At 36.6% G+C, this 18,999-nt stretch overlaps 1 protein-coding gene across 3 annotated transcripts in view; it reads right to left on the bottom strand.

The window, feature by feature from the left end:
• The window catches only part of garz (Sec7 domain-containing protein garz), a 229,355-nt gene extending 212,577 nt beyond the window's left edge, over nucleotides 1-16,778 (bottom strand). For 2 of the 3 annotated variants that reach the window (XM_090378118.1, XM_090378120.1), the window contains exon 1: nucleotides 16,561-16,778. The gene's annotated coding sequence lies outside the window, so the exon portion shown is untranslated. Of the gene's footprint in view, nucleotides 1-16,547 lie in introns of all 3 variants that reach the window. The other variant, XM_090378119.1, reaches the window with a different exon arrangement.
• Between the last annotated feature and the right edge of the window lie 2,221 nt (nucleotides 16,779-18,999).

The raw sequence follows: 18,999 nt of genomic DNA, 5'->3' as shown, positions 1-18,999 counted from the left end.
AAACCTAAATCAACAATATAGTAAAAACACTCATGAAGTCCAAATACCTGCTTTTAATAATGAGAAAAAAAAAACATAATGAAGAACATAAAAATGAACAGAACGAAACTTTTATTAATTTAGTTTTCATCAAAAAATAAACCGTTTTATTTTCCTTACAAATTTCTTCCATCTTTAAACGATTCATCACTACTATTACCTGTTTACCGTTCATCACAAAACTATTATGCACCGTTCTTTACTCATAAATACAAATTATAATGCCAACCAATAACTACACAGTAGCTTGTCATCTGTCGCGCCCACCACCAATCATTTCATTGTTCACCACACCTACCTGTCAATCAATATATCCTTCTCGATTTTGGCTCCAGACCAATAACACCTACCGTCTGTTTTCCGAGAGAGCAGCACTAGAAGCTGGTGTTGGGAAACTAATTTTCCACGTAAGTTATCTGACGTTTCTCGTCGTTCTCATGTTGGCTTTTTTTACCTTAGCCATATGTATTAATAAATTAATTGTTTTAAAATGTTAGAAAATTTATACATCCCCACTTATTTCTGATTTATTTCCCACCTTTACTATATTTCTGAATGTGAAATTACAGTATTTTTCATTGTTGAAAAGGTCATATTTCTCTATAACTAAATTTCTGTTTAACGAATAGTTTCAAAAGTGAACGATCAATTTTGTTATATAGAGGTCCGACTGTATTTGTACACATAAATCTGTTTATAGTTATTGGTTAAATAAAAGCAAACATGGGCAGTGAAGCTGACTTTAAATAGAAAATACATATAATTCACAAAGTAAAAGTAAATGTGACCAATGGCACAATCAGAAATTTTGTTTGGGAGAGGGAGAGAGAATTGTGCAGCAGTTTTTATAAGCATCAACAAATGACATTACACTTAAATAATATAAATTATATAAGCTCCCCCATGATTACACCTATAAATGTGACATGCCCACACACACAGAAATGGTTAACCATTTTATGCCATTATTATTAAGTAAAATCATATTATTTAACCCCAGGTCAAAGAAACCCAGACAATATTTCAGCAATTCATGCTCTTCATCTACTCCATCCACACAGCTGAAATTTCTAATAGCTGTTTTTGAAATTTTCTTTGATTTCTCCACAAAAAATCCCAGAAATCTGTTAATTATCACATAATTAGGAATATTTAGAAATTAAGGTAAACCTAGTTATATATCCACAAGTTGAGTGGCATCTGTCATGGACAATTACTGATAGCCATTTGGCTTTATTAATGCATGCTTTCCTCCCAATCAGAAAAGCTCTCTGATTTTGTGACACTGTGAAGTGTCATTTGAAATAAAACTGTTAATGCACATGTTTCATGTAGCAGACACTCCTGTTATTGATAGGCTAGAATCCAAATGAATGCGTTTGGTGAAGCACATGGGTTTTTAGATTTGCATTTCACTTGCTGACAGGTCTAGAGGAATTTTAGTTACAAAAATTAATTAAAAATATATGTTTTTAATATAAAAAATGGAATGTTCACAGTCCTGTTCAGAAAATGTTGAAAATAAAGGTGTATCAAAAAAAGTGAACAATTTTAAATTATTTTTGCTCTGTTTTCAAATGCATGCACACAGTATTGAAGAGACCCTACATGCAAAGAGAAAGAACAATCCTTTGTGTGATGGGTTAAATGAGAAGGGTGTGTGTGTTTTTTGTTTGTTTTTTTTGCTGATGCTATATAAGCTTGCTTTCTTGCATCATGTGTCTTTGCTAATGCTAATTTATTATTTTTTTTTTCATTCATGGGTACCTCTCCTTGGACTCAGGGGAGGTACCCATGGACTGTGGATATGTACAAATGTGACTCCAATCCAAAAAGGAGGATCAAAGGGAGAGACAGGTAATTACAGACCTGTTAATATAACTTCTGTTCCAGGGAAATTAATGGAGGCACTGGTTAAAGAAGCATTGCAGGATCATTTAGACAAGACTTCAGTTATAGCTTGGACACAGCATGGGTTTGTTAAGGGGAAGACTTGTTTGACCAATTTGATTGATACTATGATATGGTCACAAAGGAACTGGATGCAAAGAATAATTTTGATATCATATATTGGATCTTAGAAAGACTTTTGATACTGTTGCACATGGAAGACTGCTGCACAGATTGGAGCAGTGTGGCATTGGAGGCAAATTGCTGCTATCGATAAAGGGATGGTTGAGTGGGAGAAGACAGAGAGTGGTAATCATTGGACACTGCTCTTCGTGGACTAATGTTATTAGTGGAGTCCCTCAGGATTCAGTGTTGGGTCCATTATTGTTTTCTGTATTTATTAATGATATTGATGATGGTATATCAGGCTTAATGTCCAAGTTTGCAGACGATATGAAGGTCGGCAGGGTTGTTAATGACACTGATGACAGTACACTGCTGCAACAGGATCTAGAAAAGTTGAGCAGGTAGGCTGAGAGGTGGCAACTGAAGTTTAACATTGACAATTGTAAAGTACTGCATATGGGAAGCAGTAACCCCAGAGTAATGCATCAATTGTTGTTATGTTGTTATTTGGTTTTTAGGAGCATTAGCACTAAGGCCATATTGCTCCGGGGATATGCGGTGGTCATTACCTGACCTTTCCGCATCCTCCGTATTTGGTGGTCATGGGCTCAATCCCCGGTCTAATCAAGAAGCGTGTGCGCTACGCACTGCTGCTCCTGCCCACCTGGCTACGGAGGCGCCAAGCATCAATTGTGCGGTACTACAATGACAGTGATAGAGATTGAAAAGGACCTGGGAGTAATTGTGCAGGTAGGTATGAAGTTTTCTGACCAGTGCAGACAGTCTGCAAGAGTAGTTCTTGGTGTCTTGTCAATGATATACACGAAATTTTCTAGTAGGGATAAGGAGGTAATTATCCCCTTGTATAAGGCAATGGTCAGGCCACACCTTGAGTACTGTATACAGGTCTGGAGGCCTCATTTTAAGGATGTAGAGCTGTTGGAATGAGTACAGAGAAGGGCAACAAAATTAATGAATGGAACAAAGGGTTGCTCTTACAAAGAAAGACTTAACTTTTGCAAATTACAGTGTCTGGAGACTAGGCACCTGTGAGGTGATCTGATTGAGGCGTATAAAGCATTGAATGGTTTGAGCATGTTCAACACTGATGGGATTCTTCCTCTTGCTCGGAATAATCGCCTGAGAGGGCATAAATTGAATTTGAGGAAAGACAGTTGTAGGATAGATGTGCGGAAGTTTGCCTTTAGCCAGCAGGTGGTTGATTCCTGGCACAAACTTCCATCTGTCGTTGTAGAAGATGATAGCTTAAAAAGATCGAAGGCAAAACTAGACAAACGTTTGGAGCGAGAAATGAGAAGGGTGTGTGTGTGTGTTTTGTTTAGTTTTTTTTTGCTGATGCTATATAAGCTTGCTTTCTTGCATCATGTGTCTTTGCTAATGCTAATTTATTTATTTTTTCTGTGATTTCTTAAAAAGAATAAAGTCTGTATCAATGTTGAATAAGAAACCAATTAAAAGATGCTCTGTTGCTAACCCAAATTTTGCTCTAACCTAAGTGTGATGTGATCAATTGTGCTTTATTTTTGAAACATTCCTTCATCCAACAAGATTTTTTGCATAAAATAATATATTGATTATTTAACATTCATATTAAGAGACCACCGTACTGTTACATTGAAAATCAGGCAATCCTTACAAGATAAAAACCATAGTGATCATAAAAAATAGACCTAGCAGTTCCACCTCAAGCCACTAGAGTGATTTATAAAATACTAGTCATCAAGTTGAATTTCTTAATTGGAATGGCAACCATGGAATTAAGGTTGGTCAAGTACTGCAACAGACACACTATTAAAAACAGAAATCTTTCCAGAATTATTTAAAAAATTATTATTTTTAATTTTATGCAGGCATTTTCATTTTGAGTTTGTATTTTGCAATAGCTTCCTTGATTGTTCTAGTATGAAGTGACATCTTTACAAGATATGAATTCATGATATTAATTCTGTTCATTCCAGATCCTAAAGAAAAAGAATGAGAACAAAGGAAGACTGCATTTGCTTAGAACAGTTAGGTATAGCTTACATTTCTTCTGTTGTCTTACATTATGCTCTTGTGGTACTTACATAATATACAGTTCATTTTAAAAATGGGGAAGAAATGATTACATTGCACATACTAGTTTTGTTTGACAAAGTTTTATGTTATCTGCAGAACTATATTGTTCAATTTTTTGTTAGATTAAACCAAATATTTGTAAATAACAATAGAGTGACATTTTTTGTTTAAATTTTATACGGCCCACACTTAAGAATTTGCTCAATATAAGGTACAGAAATCTTGTCTCCAAATATCACCTTAAATGGCAATTCTAATATATTTGAAACTCACAAGTACAAAACTAAAAGACAGACTCCACAACACAGTATTATGTGGATTCACTAACATATTCACTGACTGCTTCTAAAGGGATGGGATACACCTAAATAGAAAGGGTGCAAGAATATTTGCTGATGCTAACGAGGCAGTGTTAGGTGGGTCAGAAAACTGCAAGCTTGGGGGATTCACAGACTAAAAGGTTAAAAGGCAGAGGTGAAGGTGATTCTTGCACTACTACTATTAGAATAAGCAGCGGCGTGGAGCGAAGGGTGTTGGGGGGTTTCAGGGACTGATGGCAGTCATCGTGAAACAGGTGGGTATATGGGATGTGTTAGGGTAACTAATAATAAGAATAGGTACATGTATACCAATGCTAGAAGTATAGTAAATAAATTTGATGAATTTGAAGTGTTGGTCAAGACATCAAAGGTGGATATTGTTGGGATACCAGAGACATGGTGTCACACAGATATAAGGAATGCAGAACTGGAATTTGGGGAGTACAATGTGTACAGAAAGGATAGACAGGATAGGAAGGGAGGAGGTGTTATGCTGTTAATTAAGAAAAACATAAAATCAAAAGAAGTGCATTCAGCTGATATAGATGAACAGTGCACTGTTGAGTCAGTTTGGTGTGACATAAGCACTGCAAAAGCAAAAATAAGAGTAGGAGTGTGTTATAGGCCTAATGCCTCAAATCAGTACAACGAACAATTGTACAGAGAAATAGAGTGGGCTAGTAAATCAGAATGTCTTATAATGGGGGATTTTAACTTCCAGATATAGACTGGAACTTATGGGTTGGTCACTCACACACTAGTAAGACTTTTGTGGATTTATTGGATGATTGTTTTCTGCAGCAGTATGTTCGAGAGGCAACCAGAGAGGGTAATACTCTTGATCTGGTTATCAGCAGTGATCATTCGTGTATTAAGAATTTGCAGATAAAGGAACCATTAGGTGGCAGTGATCACATTGTACTGATGTGGGATTTACTTAAAGATATAATTACCAACAGGGGTAAATGAAGAGGTTTTTGCTTCCGTAAAGGTGACTATAGTGGCCTCAGACAGTTTTTAAATTCTGTACAGTGGGACCAACTGATGATGTTACCAACAGCAAATTCTAAGTGGGAAGCATTCAAGGAATTAATCATGGACGCTACTAAAAGTTTCATACCTATTAAGAAATATTGTTCAAGGTTTAGGCTTAAATGGTTATCAAATGAACTAATGAGACTCGTGGCAGAGAAGAAAAATGCATGGGATGCATATAAATTATCAGGCGACACAGAAGCCTGTGATATATATAAGTTAGTGTGTAATTAAGTCACAAAGGAGGTTAGGCAGATTACGAGAAATCTTTGGCAAAGGATGCTAAGAAAAACAGCAAGGATTTCTTTACTTATATAAAAGGAAGGGGTTGAATCTGATTGGTCCACTTGATATCGATGGTTCGACTGTTGATGATCCTCCTCAGTCAGCAAACAAACTGAATGAGTATTTTGCATCTACATTCACACAAGGAGTTAAGGTTTGAAAATGCCACAAGGTTATCAAATTGTAACAGGGTGCTTAATGATTTTGTAATAACTGAGAATAAAGTGGAGGAGAAATTGTTAAGTTAAACATAAGAAAGGCACCTGGGGTGGATGGGATCTATCCAGTTATATTAAAGTAGGCAGCAAAGGAAGTAAGCAAACCCTTAGCCATAATTATGAGAGCATCCTTGGACTCAGGGGAGGTCCCCACGGACTGGAGATGTGTAAATGTATCCCCAATTCACAAAGGGGGATCGAAGGGTGACACAAGTAATTACAGACCAGTTAGTTTCACTTTTGTTCCGGGTAAAATAATGGAGTCACTGATTAAAGATGCATTGCAGGATCATCTAGACAAGACTGCAGCAATAATTCAGACACAGCATGGGTTTGTTAAGGGTAAGTCTTTCTGACAAATTTGATTGGTTATTATGATGTGGTTACAAAGGAACTGGATGCAAAAAATAATTTTGATATCATATACATGGATTTCAGGAAAGCTTTTGACACTGTTGCGCATGGAAGACTACTGTACAAATTGGAGCAGAATGGTATTAAGGGTAAGTTGCTACAATGGATAAAAGGATGGTTGAGTGGGAGAAGACAGAGGGTGGTAATCAGTGGGTGCTGCTCTTCGTGGACTAATGTTATTAGTGGAGTCCCACAGAGTTCGGTGTTGGGTCCACTGTTGTTTTGTATATTTATCAATGATATTGATGAAGGTATATCAGGCTTAGTATTGAAGATTGCAGATGATACAAAGGTTGCAGGGTTGCTAATGACAGTAATGGCAGTGTATTACTGCAACAGGATCTAGAAAATTTGGGCAGATGGGCTGAGAAGTGGCAACTGAAGTTTAACATTGAAAAATGCAAAGTACTGCATATGGGTAGAAGTAACCCCAGAGAAATGTACCAACTGTGTGGTACTACACTTAAGGAGGTAGAAAATGAAAAAGACCTGGGAGTAATTGTGCAGTCAGATATGAAGTTTTCTGAGCAATGCAGACAGGCTGCCAGGGAAGGTCATGGGGTGTTGTCAATGATATACAGGAATTTTTTTAGCAGGGAAAAGGAGGTGATTGTCCCTCTGCATAAGGCAATGGTCAGGCCACACCTTGAGTACTGCGTGCAGGTCTGGAGGCTTCATTTTAGGAAGGATGTAGATTTGCTTGAGCATGTACAGAGAAGGGCAACAAGATTGGTGAAGGGAATGAAGGGATCCTTTTACAAGAAGAGGCTTAAGTTCTGCAAATTGCAGCAGCTGGAGACTAGGCACCTGTGAGGTGATCTGATTGAGTTGTATAAGGCCTTGAATGGGCTGAGCACGCTGAATTCTGATGGGATTCTTCCACTTGTTCGGATTACGAACCTAAGGGGGCATAAACTGAAATTGAGGAAGGACAGATGTAGAATAGATGTGCAGAAATTTGCCTTTAGCCAGCGGGTGGTTAATTGCTGGAACAAACTTCCATCTGTCATTGTGGAAGTTGATAGGTTAAATAAATTTAAGGAGGAACTGGACAAATATTTAGAAGGGATTTTTTTGTAATTTTTTTTTTTTCCGACTGATGCTGCCTAAGCTCATACGCTTGCTTTCTTGCATCACATGCCGCTACTATATAACTACCATAACAGCTTCACTTTCATGTTCTTACCATTACAATTAGAACATATCTTGTTTAATGTTCCATAAGAGCCAACGCTTGAGAAATGTATGCTTATCAACCTTGCTAATATAACTAACATCAGCTACTTCATTGAAGAAAGGCAATGAAACACTATCTTTTGTCAAACATTTAACACAGCTTTGCATAAATTAGAATAATTGGAATTTAAACTGGGGGATTTGCTACACAATATCCACTCCTGGTAGTACTGCATCACAACAGAAACTCAGATTGAAACTACGATTTGCTATGACCCCAAGAAAGAAAAAAAATAAATAAAATAATGTTTAATTTATAATAGTGATGGAGTATGTACCCCCAATGGTAGGCACACAATGTGCACTAGAATCATGGTTAAATTCCAATTATTAGACCTTACACAAAAGTATTACCCATTTTAGACATTTTAATTGTTTTTAATTTTAATTGTATTATTATTATTATTATATATTATTATTATTACTTTTATTTTATTATTATTATTATTATTATTATTTTATTATTATTATTTTATTGTTTTCATTTTAATCACATTTTAATTATGTTTTTCATGACATTTATGAGGCTATCTTGAATATATTCTGAACTCATACAGAATTCTAAATTTAAAATAAAATTATTACTCTTTCCTTTTCTTAATTTTATTCTTATCTTAATTTATTAACTCATTAATTCTTAACTTATAAGTTAATACATGAAGATAATCTCTACGTTCTGTCCTGTCTCATCTACTTGTAACTAGCTACCCTACTGTAAGTACAGAAGTGAAATAAAATATACATACGTATATGTATGTATGTATAAAAACAGGCTCTTTAAAGAGATTTGTTTTATTGGTCATAATTTCACTACAAGACAATTTAAATGTCACTTTCTTATGTACCAATGCACCATATCAGCTACTGACTCCAAATAAATAACAGATGTATTCAGTAACATTCCTAACAAATGAACTAACTCATTTCTCCTCTATTCTATTTGAGAGAAGTGAATATTTTTAGCTATCTTATTGAACTAGGTTGGCCATCGTTCTGGGGTAATGTAGTCACTAATATGCATATTACACAATAAAATCCATATGCTGATACAAGACATGCAAGGCACACTGTTACCAGTTATGCTGGTTTATTGGCTGACAGAAGCAAGTACAATGGAGACAAACTCCCACAAATTCACATCACAGTATAAAAAGAAACTTTCTAACTTGCTGATACCCCAATGCAATGCCCACCAGAATGTACAGAGCCAATGAATATGAAGCCATCTGATGTGGATGTTAAATAACATCACTCTAATAAATTTCAATTTAAGAGGTGTACAAAAACAATTCTGTACCAAGTACATAATGTGTCCTGCCACCGTATATTTAAAGTGTTTTACATTTAAGATTCATCGGCAGGCATTCAAAATTTTATTATTAATAATTACATATCGATTACTGGAAGTATTCATCTGTAATGACTAAAGTAGGATATACAGGGTGATTCACTACCAGTGCGACAAACTTGCAGGAAGTGTAGGGGGCACAAAGACGAATCGGAATCACATAGCATTGCAGGGTCCGAAATGCCTTCATCATGCGGTAGAGGATGTTGAACAGGAGGTCGCGTGAACAGCGATCCCGCTGGAAGTCAGCATTTGCGAACCGTTTCTGTTGAAGAAACCAAGTAGCAAAAGTCCTCCGAAGTGGATAATCAGCAAGCTCCAATGATTGGACGCGTTGCAGATGGTTTGTTGACAGTATCCTCCATACAGTGGATTGGGAAATACCCAATCGTTGGCCTATCGCTCGAGTACTCGTACTCGGATTGCCTTCTGCAAGACGTAGGACATTCTCCTCATTGTCTGGCGTCCTCGTCGTTCGCTCTCGATTCATGGTACCTCTCGTGAAACAACCAGTCTCACGTAACCTGTGCACACGTGCGAAAATCATATGATGAGGAGCACGCCTGTGCGGGAAACATTCCTGGTACAAGCGCAGAGCAGCGCGCTCGTTACAGTCCGCAGCTCCATACGCGGGGTGCATGTCGGCCAGTTCAACGATTGAATACTCATCCATCCTACTGCCTCGGGAACTGGTTCGCAAATGCTGACTTCCGGCGGGATTGCTGTTCACACGACCTCCCATTCAACATCCTCTACCGCATGATGAAGGCATTTCGGACCCTGCAATGCTATATGATTCCGATTCGTCTTTGTGCCCCCTACACCTCCTGCAAGTTTGTCGCACTGGTAGTGAATCACCCTATATAATTTTTACATTGAAGAGATTTTAGTTCATGACTAAATACACCATCTATAGTTGTTCCATTACATATAGTATTTATTGAAAGATCTGATGACATGTCCTAGTTGAAGAATGTTTTCATAAATGTGCATAACTCTTTTCCAGCCTCAGAGTTAATTGTAAAGAAAAAAATTACATTCAATCTGAAAACACTAGGTGATTTGAAACCAGATGGGTTTTCGAATTAATGCATTTCCCAGTTTATGAAAGTTTCTTTGTATCTTAAAACCTTAATATTTCTGTTTCTAAATTCATTAGCTTTCCAACGATATGCTATAGGTCCACATCATCCCATTTATTATTGAGAAAATTTCCTTGATCACATGTTCACATTTTCCACTATCCTGGAAAAATCACTGCAATTTTCAGAGGTTTGAAAGTTTTCCTCTAGTACAGAACTAAGATGAAGCTCCGTGCACAATTTCATTAAATTTGGTCCAGTATAAGATAAATTATTGTTGCTATCATACAAATTACAATAATTTGCTTCTGGCAGAAGCTGAAGATGACATCACTTCCTTAACGCTTTTCACATGATGGTTTTTTGTGATAAAATTTTTAGAATAATACCAGTAAAAACACTTTTAACATCAAAATACATAAGTAATACTATAAGTACACTAAAAAAAAATCTTACATACGCTTAGAAAGAAATGCCTATTATTATCAAATGTGGTGAGTTTACAAGAATCAACGAATATTCTATTTTTGGATTCTCTGATCACATAATGACTTCCATTTAATAGAATTACTTATAATGTAATTTAATGCTTACAGAACTGATGCAACCCTTTATCAAAGAATGCCAGAAGTTTCAAGGAGAGTAACGAATTAAGAACACAGATAAATTTTATTTTTAATTTATTTAATAATTTTAATACAAAATTTAACAATTTTGTAATAATTTTTACAAAAGTTATTATGATGCCCACAAAAGTAAGAGCAGAAAATCAATTATTGATTTTCATATATGCTTACTTTTTTGGCACCTTCAACATTTTTTTGCTTAAATGAAAATTTTTTAAAAGATTTTATTAAACTGAACATATCTTGAGTAGTACTATATAAATGTGATAAAAGTAGTAGTAACATAATAATAATAATGTTACCATTAATGAAATTTAACGATACTATATTGAACACATGCATAGACAAAAGAGACAGATTATATACCAACAAGGAAAACAGACAAATAATGATTTTAAATTGAAATAAATTTAGAATATAGAAGCCAATTTCACCGGTTGATGAAAGTCATCTACCACCTTGGCTCTGTAGGTACTTTCATGGGTACTGTCCTCTCTTCTGAATTGGCTTCTATATTTCCACCCTCTCTTTCTCTTCCAAACCAGTCTAAACACGTGCCGCAACCATTCGGCATCCTTTTACTGTCCAACTTCAAACTCACAGAACCAACTTTTCTTCTTCCTCATTAATTCCTTAGCTTCCGTTTTCTGGTACAATTTCTTGAAAATTACAATCTACAGAAATTCGTTTGATGAAAAGTATCTTCTTTCATTTCTCAACCCATTCATGGTATTAAAGTATGGTATTAAGTACTTTAGGCTTTAATATCTGTCATGTTTGGGGGTTTCATTAAAAAAAAAAAATCCAATAGTACCATACTATGAAGTAAGGTATTGCAATTTGGCTGTGACATCTTTTGCTTTCCTTCATGATAAATGAGTTCATCACTTTTCATTAATTTGAAAAAATCTGGGTTCACAACTCATTAGACTGGTGAAATTCCTAAAGGCCTCTTCAGTTAGGACTGTAATTAGCCAGTCTTAGGGTGAAAGCCCCCCCCCCCTCATGAGGCATTCTAGGTTTTTTAGTAACACAACATTAAATTATCCTCTGGCCATATACTGTTTTAAAGCTAATAAACATAATAAAAAAAAATAGACACCATGTGGACTAGTATTGGGGAAATTCTAGTTTGAATCCTGTCAGAGATTGGAGGACTTCTTAAATGGCAACTGGGCATCAAAAAAAAAAAAAAAAAAAAAAAAATGTAATGCTATCAAACATGTTGGTGTACAAAAGTCATGTTCAGTTTTTTGGTTACAAAAGGCTAAAAATAATTTATTGTTATTCTTCTTCTTCTTTAATGCTGCCGAATGGCGTTTGCGACTTCGTTTTGATATTGTTCTCTGTCTAGCACTGCGTGTAGAATTTGTGCTGTTGTCATGTGAAGCCAGGTGTTGATGTTACCATGCCATTTTCGGTCTGCCTGGGCGTTTCTTGCCTTCGATCTTTCCCTCCAGGATGAGTGGTAGTAGGTGATATTTTTGTTGGTTCCTAGCGATGTGACCTAGGTATTTGCATTTCCTGCTGATGATGGTTTTGAGCAGGTCCCGTTCCGTGTGCATGTCCTGCAGGACCTGTGCGTTGGTTATCTTGGCTGTCCACGGAATTTTCAGCATTCTTCGGTAGAGCCACATTTCGAAGGCCTGGAGCTTTTTTGTAGTGGCTGATGTTAGAGTCCAGGTTTCTACACCGTAGAGCAGTATTGGCCAGATGTAGCATTTCAATGTGCGTAATTTGAGCATGATGTTCAAGCTTCTGTCGGTGAGGAGGGTTCTCCATTTGGTGAATGCCTGCCTGGCTTGTTCAATTCTGCTTTTGATTTCGGCCTCATGGTTCAGCTGGTCATCAATGAGTACTCCGAGATACTTGAAGCGGTGTATTTGCTCTAATTTTTTGTTGTTTAGTTTGATCGTGATTTTGCTTGCAGTCCTGCTGACCTTCATCACCTTTGTTTTCTTTTTGTTGATTCGTAGCCCCCATGCTTGGCTTTCTATGTCCACTTCGTTCAAGATGGTCTGTAAATCTTGTTCTGAATTGTTATTATTATTATTATTAATAGTAAAAAAAAGTAAACTGCAGCCATTATCAACTCACTGCAGGATGGAAGCCTTCTCAACAATTCATGTTGACGGAGATGGACCATAATCTGCCACGCTGGTCCAGTATGGGTTGGCAGATTGACCGTATTTAGCAGTCAGGGGCTTGAACCCTGGTCTACTCAAGGAGCATGTGCTACTGCATTCCCGCTCCTGACCACTCGGCTACGGAGGCCATCATAGTAGTGGCATATAATGCAAGAAAGCAAGCTTATATAGCATCAGCCAAAAAAAAAAAAACTTCCAAGTCACTAATACCATTCATTATTTTATTTCTGATTCCATGATCAATGCACATTTTAACAGCTATGGCACTCCCGTTTAAAGAAATCCCACTTATATTGCTTTTTTTTTAAGGTCCTACAAAGGAACAAACCCAGATATAACTCTCCCTCTTCTTAATTTTTGACTTTGGAATAGTGTTGATGGAGACTAAATTCTAGGAATTATACTGTTTACTTCATAGAAATTGTTTTGGTGCACATGATTTTTTTCATATTTAACTTGAGCCTGTAAAGATAGATAAGCTAGTTGTTCATTGTTGCGTGTAGTACATTCAGAAAGTTCTCAGAATCTCATGCTGGTATTTAAATGGTTTTTGGCATTGCATAAGGTTTCATGGGGCATTGACGTTGCTTGGTGTGTGTGCATGCCAAGTGGGAACTGGTTGGACCACTTCAGTCATATATCACAGTTGTCTAATTGCGTAATGTTGCAGTTTGAACAGTGTGCTAACATCGAGTTCTTTAAATTTGGGAAAAGCGCTACAGAGGTACTGCAAGCGGTACAGAAAGTTTATGGAGATGATGCTTTGAAGAAAACAGCAGTTTACGAATGGTTTAATTGGTTTAAAAATGGACAGGAAACACTGGAAGATGAACCTTGCAGTGGATGCCCTTTGAATCATGAATTGACAAAAATGTCACAAATGTGAAGGAACTCATGTGAAATGATAGGCAAATGACTGTTGTTGAGATTGCTCATGAAGTTGGATTAACTGTAAGCTCGGTGCACACAATCTTATTGCAAGATTTAGGAATGCATTGTGCGTGTGTGTGTGCAAAGTTTGTTCTAAGCTTGCTGTCAGATGATCAAATGGACTGCAGGAAAGCTGTCGCAGGTGGTTCTTTCATAGATTCTATGCAGGATGATCCAAGCTTCTTAAGAAAAGTGATCAGTGAGGATAAGAGTTGGGTGTTTACCTACAACCCCAAGGCCAAGGTGGAATCATCTGAATGGCATGTAAAAATGTCCCCATAGCCCAAGAAGTCTCATGAAACGAAATCCAATGTCAAAGTCATGCTGATTTTTTTTTTTTTTTTCAATAATGCTATGGACATAGTGTACACAAATCCATGGGCATAGTGCACCATGAATTTGTGACTAGGGGGAGAAGCATTACTGTTGCTTACCATGTTGAAGTTTTGCCTGCATGCATGAGAACTTGAGTTGAAGACAACCTCAAAAATGGAAGGATAGCTGGATCCTGCATTATGACAATGTGCCTGGTCACACATCGATGGCAGTTCATCAGTTCTTGGCTGCCAAAATAATCACAGATGTACAGCAGCCTCCCTATTTCCCTGACCTTGCACTGTCTGATTTCTGGCTGTTCCCTAAACAGAAAATGGGACTTTGGAGTTGTTGTTTCACTACAGTGGATGATATCAAAGAAAATGCTGAGGTGGCTGGCCCTATGTGCTCTAAAATAAAATTATTTTAAAGAACATTTCAAAGCTTGGGAAGACTGATGGAGCAAGTAGGTGTGTGCAGAAGGAAGGAAGGTACTTTGAAAGTGATTAAGTTATGTTTGGTTTTGGATTATGTTAGGTTATGTTTCATTCAATAAATTTTTTGAATGTACCTTGTATTTGAATGCTTTTCTTAGCTTTTATTTCAAATACCACCACTTTGCTTATTGGAGGCTTGAAGTGGCGAAACCCATGTTTAGTCTCTAGAGCAAAGTTTCCGGCATCCCCCTCCCCCCATACTTCTCCTTTAACCCATGCACGGTACTAAGTACTATAGGTTTTGATACCTTTCGTGTTTGGGGTTTTCATAAAAAAAAAAAAAAAAAAAAAAAAGGCATGGAGCTTTTGGCTAAAGCAGCCAGAGATCCTGACTTAGATGGGGGAGTCGTGGATTTCAACCATCATCCTGCAAAGTGCTTATTCCCAGAATTTTTTTTTTAAACTATCCATCTATACTTTTTTATCTCTGAATTTTACAATTCAGTATTACAATGCTTTGAATTATCTTAACTCAATTGCTACCATTGTTTATGATTAAAACATTCAGTACATGCATGCATGCATGCATGTGTGTGTGTGTGCATAGAAACCTGTGATTCAACATATTCCACACAAATTTGTATTGTTACATTAATATTTTTAGTTACTATGTAAACTGTGTATAACTATAGTTAATTTTATCCTACTCTGTATACTACTTAATGCCTTAAGAAGTGCAAATATCTTGCATTTTTTCCCTCACACATACCACTTCTATTTTTGCCTATTTCAGGTCTGCATGTATATTCAACTAATGAGATTTAGATGCTACATAATAATAATTAACTCCTATGATAAGGTTATTAATCTACTGATTGCTTGCCGACCAGGATAGCCGGGTGGGTAAAGTGTCTGGCTGGCAACCCAAAGGTTGGGGGGTTTGAATCCCGTCTCGGGCTTGGATCAGAGTAAAATGCAAAAACTTTGGGAGGTGCATTATGGCCACAGAAGCCGATGCACTAACAAAAAAAAAAAAAAAAAAACACTACTGATTGCTTATGCATTGTATGAATGAAAACCATAATTTAATTTACTGTTTCTAGGTTTGAAACATTTGAAAAACACAAAAAAAAACAATCAGTGCTGTTAAATTTTTAAATAATGCTTAGTTATTATTATTATTATTAGCCATATAGTGCAAAGAAGCCTGAGGCTTATGCTGCACTAGGCAAAAAAAAATTTGAGTAACCCTGAGAGAGAGAGAGAGAAAGAGCGCTGTAGAAGGAAATCACCAAGAAAGAGAAGAATGATGATATCCAGCTCAGGACCCTAGGTGTGCCAAGCCCATACTCACCAGATGCCCCTGGGGCTGATTATTTGCAAACAAAATGAGGAGCAGTGATAACTTACAAACCTTTGTAAGGCGATTGCGTTACAAGAGTTGGAAATTAAATTATGGGGTATTTCTCTGAACACATTGCAATTTAAAACCTATAATCGTTTTGGCATACATTATTAGTTCGAAGGCGATATTTTTCGGTTGGCCCATGGTTACAAAATCCCTTGCCAAGGCACTGATGGTGCCTTGTCAATAAACAGGAACAAACGAAGGTATACAGGTGGTCAAAAACACATCTCCAAATACGAAAAATTAGGTAATTTTCATTGCATTACATTAATTATAAAAGTACAAGCAAAAATATGTATTTATTCTCTTTGGGTTATCACACATCATGAAAACATATATGATAAATAATTAACATATGAATGTTTTCACCTTTTAATGACTGTTCAACACGAAATATTCTATCAACACTCGATGCGTGTGCATATTACTACGGCATCATTCGACAGACATATGGGATGATGTACAAGGAAATCGCTTTCCATAGCATTTATATATATTACACTTGTTTAGAAACTGAAAATAAAATCAGACTGGCTCAATATTTAATATTTTACCTCAATATTTAATATTTTTCTGAAATCACGAAATTATTTTAAACGAAAAAAAAATTACATTTTTACATCACCTTAGTCTTCGTCACCAAAAATAATTTGGCACACCTTTTATTGTGGCATACCGGTACTTCTTACAAAATATTCTTCTCCAACTTTTCAGTAGCCATAACCGATAATTAGTAATTATATTAAATGCTCACGATTAACAGTATCTTTTATCTTCTCCATATCACACATCATAAATAAAAACAAACACCTATACTAATACAAGTGGACGAACGAATAGTGTTCAACATGTATGCTGTCAGCACGGCACAGCAAAAAAGAGAAACGTACCATTACGGTAACGAAAATTTCTTAATTAAAAAACAGAGAGAAAAATAACTTTTTTAGCAAACAGTAAGCATATGTATTTTATATATATTTCCGTTACGTGGTTTTCATAAATTAGTAGTGTCATTTTGACAGTAAAAAATAAATATGTACATATAACTTAAACATTTACATTGCACAACTTTTCACCCACTGACCTAGCGCTTGTGAAAACCCGTGTAGAGAAGAGTTAGATTCGATTCCCCGTTTGCGGCTGAAGTTCATAAATATTTCTTTACATAAGGAAGGAACTTTTATTAGATTATTATTATTATTATGGTGCAAGGAAGCCTGAGGTTTATGCTGCACCAGCCAAAAAAAAAAAAAAAAATTCTCAATTACCGAGAGAGATAGAGAGGGTTAGAAGTAGAAGGGAATCACCAAGAAAGAGAAGAATGATGATATCCAGCTCAGGAGACTAGGTGTGCCAATCTTTTTATACATCTCAGCCCAGTTAGATGGAAGTATGTGCGACACAGGACACTGAACCCAGCGAAACACACAAAGGCTGTAATGAGAAACATAAAAGATCCATAACCAAAAAGATTGATAAAACCTATGCAAGTGTCCAAGACTGCATAGTTAGAAGAAACTACAGATATTACGCTTTAATTTCTGCAGACTTTTATGAGAAACATAAAACTGAACCACCCAGAGAGAGAGAGAGAGAGAGAGAGAGAGAGAGAGAGAGAGAGAGAGAGAGAGAGAGAGAGAGAGAGAGAGAGAGAGAGAGAGAAGTAGAAGGGAATTACCAACCAAGAAAGAAAAGAATAATGATGTCCAGCTCAGGACCCTGGGTGTGCCAAGCCCATACTCCCTTACAATGTGAGTCCCTGGGGATGTGCAGGATGTGTAAATAAGACCGTCACATTGCTTGTACCCCTTTGTAGTTATCTGGTCCTCTTAAATTTTTTTTTTTTTTTAAATTCGTGCTTCGAAGTTCTGGTGTTATTCTCTTTTCATTGCACAACTCTTCACCCACTGCCCTAGCGCTTGTGAAAACCCGTGTAGGGAAGAGTTGGATTCGATTCCCCGTTTCCGGCTGAAGTTCATAAATATTTCTTTACATAAGGAAGGAACCTTTATTAGATCATTTATTATTATTATTATTATTATTATTATTATTATTATTATTATTAACCATATGGCGCAAGGAAGTCTGAAGGTTATGCTGCACCAGCAAAAAACAAAAATATTTTGAATTACCCCGAGAGAGAGAGAGAGAGAGAGAGAGAGAGAGAGAGAGAGAGAGAGAGAGAGAGAGTCAGAAGTAAAAGGGAATCACCAAGAAAGAGAAGAATGATGATCTCCAGCTCAGGACCCAGGGTGTGCCAAGCACATACTCACCAGATGTGAGCCCCTGGGGACTTTTCATACATCTCATCCCAGTTAGATCGAAGGATGTGCGACACCGGACATTGAACTCTGCGAAACGCACAAAGGCTGTAAAGAGAAACATAAAAGATCCGTAACCAAAAATATTGATAAAACCTGTGCTGGTTATTGTTATTATTATTATTATTATAATTATTAGCCATATGGTGCAAGGAAGCCCGCGGCTTATGCTGCACCAGCCAAAAAAAGATTTCTGAACCACCCAGAGAGAGAGAGAGAGAGAGAGAGAGAGAGAGAGAGAGAGAGAGAGAGAGAGAGAGAGAGAGAGAGAGAGAGAGAGAGAAGTAGAAGGGAATTACCAACCAAGAAAGAAAAGAATAATGATGTCCAGCTCAGGACCCTGGGTGTGCCAAGCCCATACTCCCTTACAATGTGAGTCCCTGGGGATGTGCAGGACTGCATAGTTAGAAGAAATTACAGATATTACGCTTTAATTTCTGTAGATTGTAAGTAAGACCGTCACATTGCTTGTACCCATTTGTAGTTATCCTGTCCTGTTTAAAAAAATTTTTTTTTTTTTTAAATTCATGCTGCGAAATTCTCTTCAGACCACGTGTTCTCAATCCTCACTTTGTAAAACAAGAGTAAGGCGTAAAGATAGTTGTTGTTGTCGTTGTTGGACGTTAGCAGAACAACAACTTTAGTCCTTGTTGCGCAGTATATAATTTGTCTGTAAATTACATGCATTCTGTGGTCGATTTGCTGATAATTGGACGAAAAATTCCAGTTTTCAGGAGAAACAA

This window comes from Mastigoproctus giganteus, chromosome 7 (assembly GCF_048544385.1).
Source record: "Mastigoproctus giganteus isolate SK-2022 chromosome 7, ASM4854438v1, whole genome shotgun sequence".
In the NCBI taxonomy this organism is placed as follows: domain Eukaryota; kingdom Metazoa; phylum Arthropoda; class Arachnida; order Uropygi; family Thelyphonidae; genus Mastigoproctus; species Mastigoproctus giganteus.
This window is presented reverse-complemented; position numbering and strand designations above follow the sequence as displayed.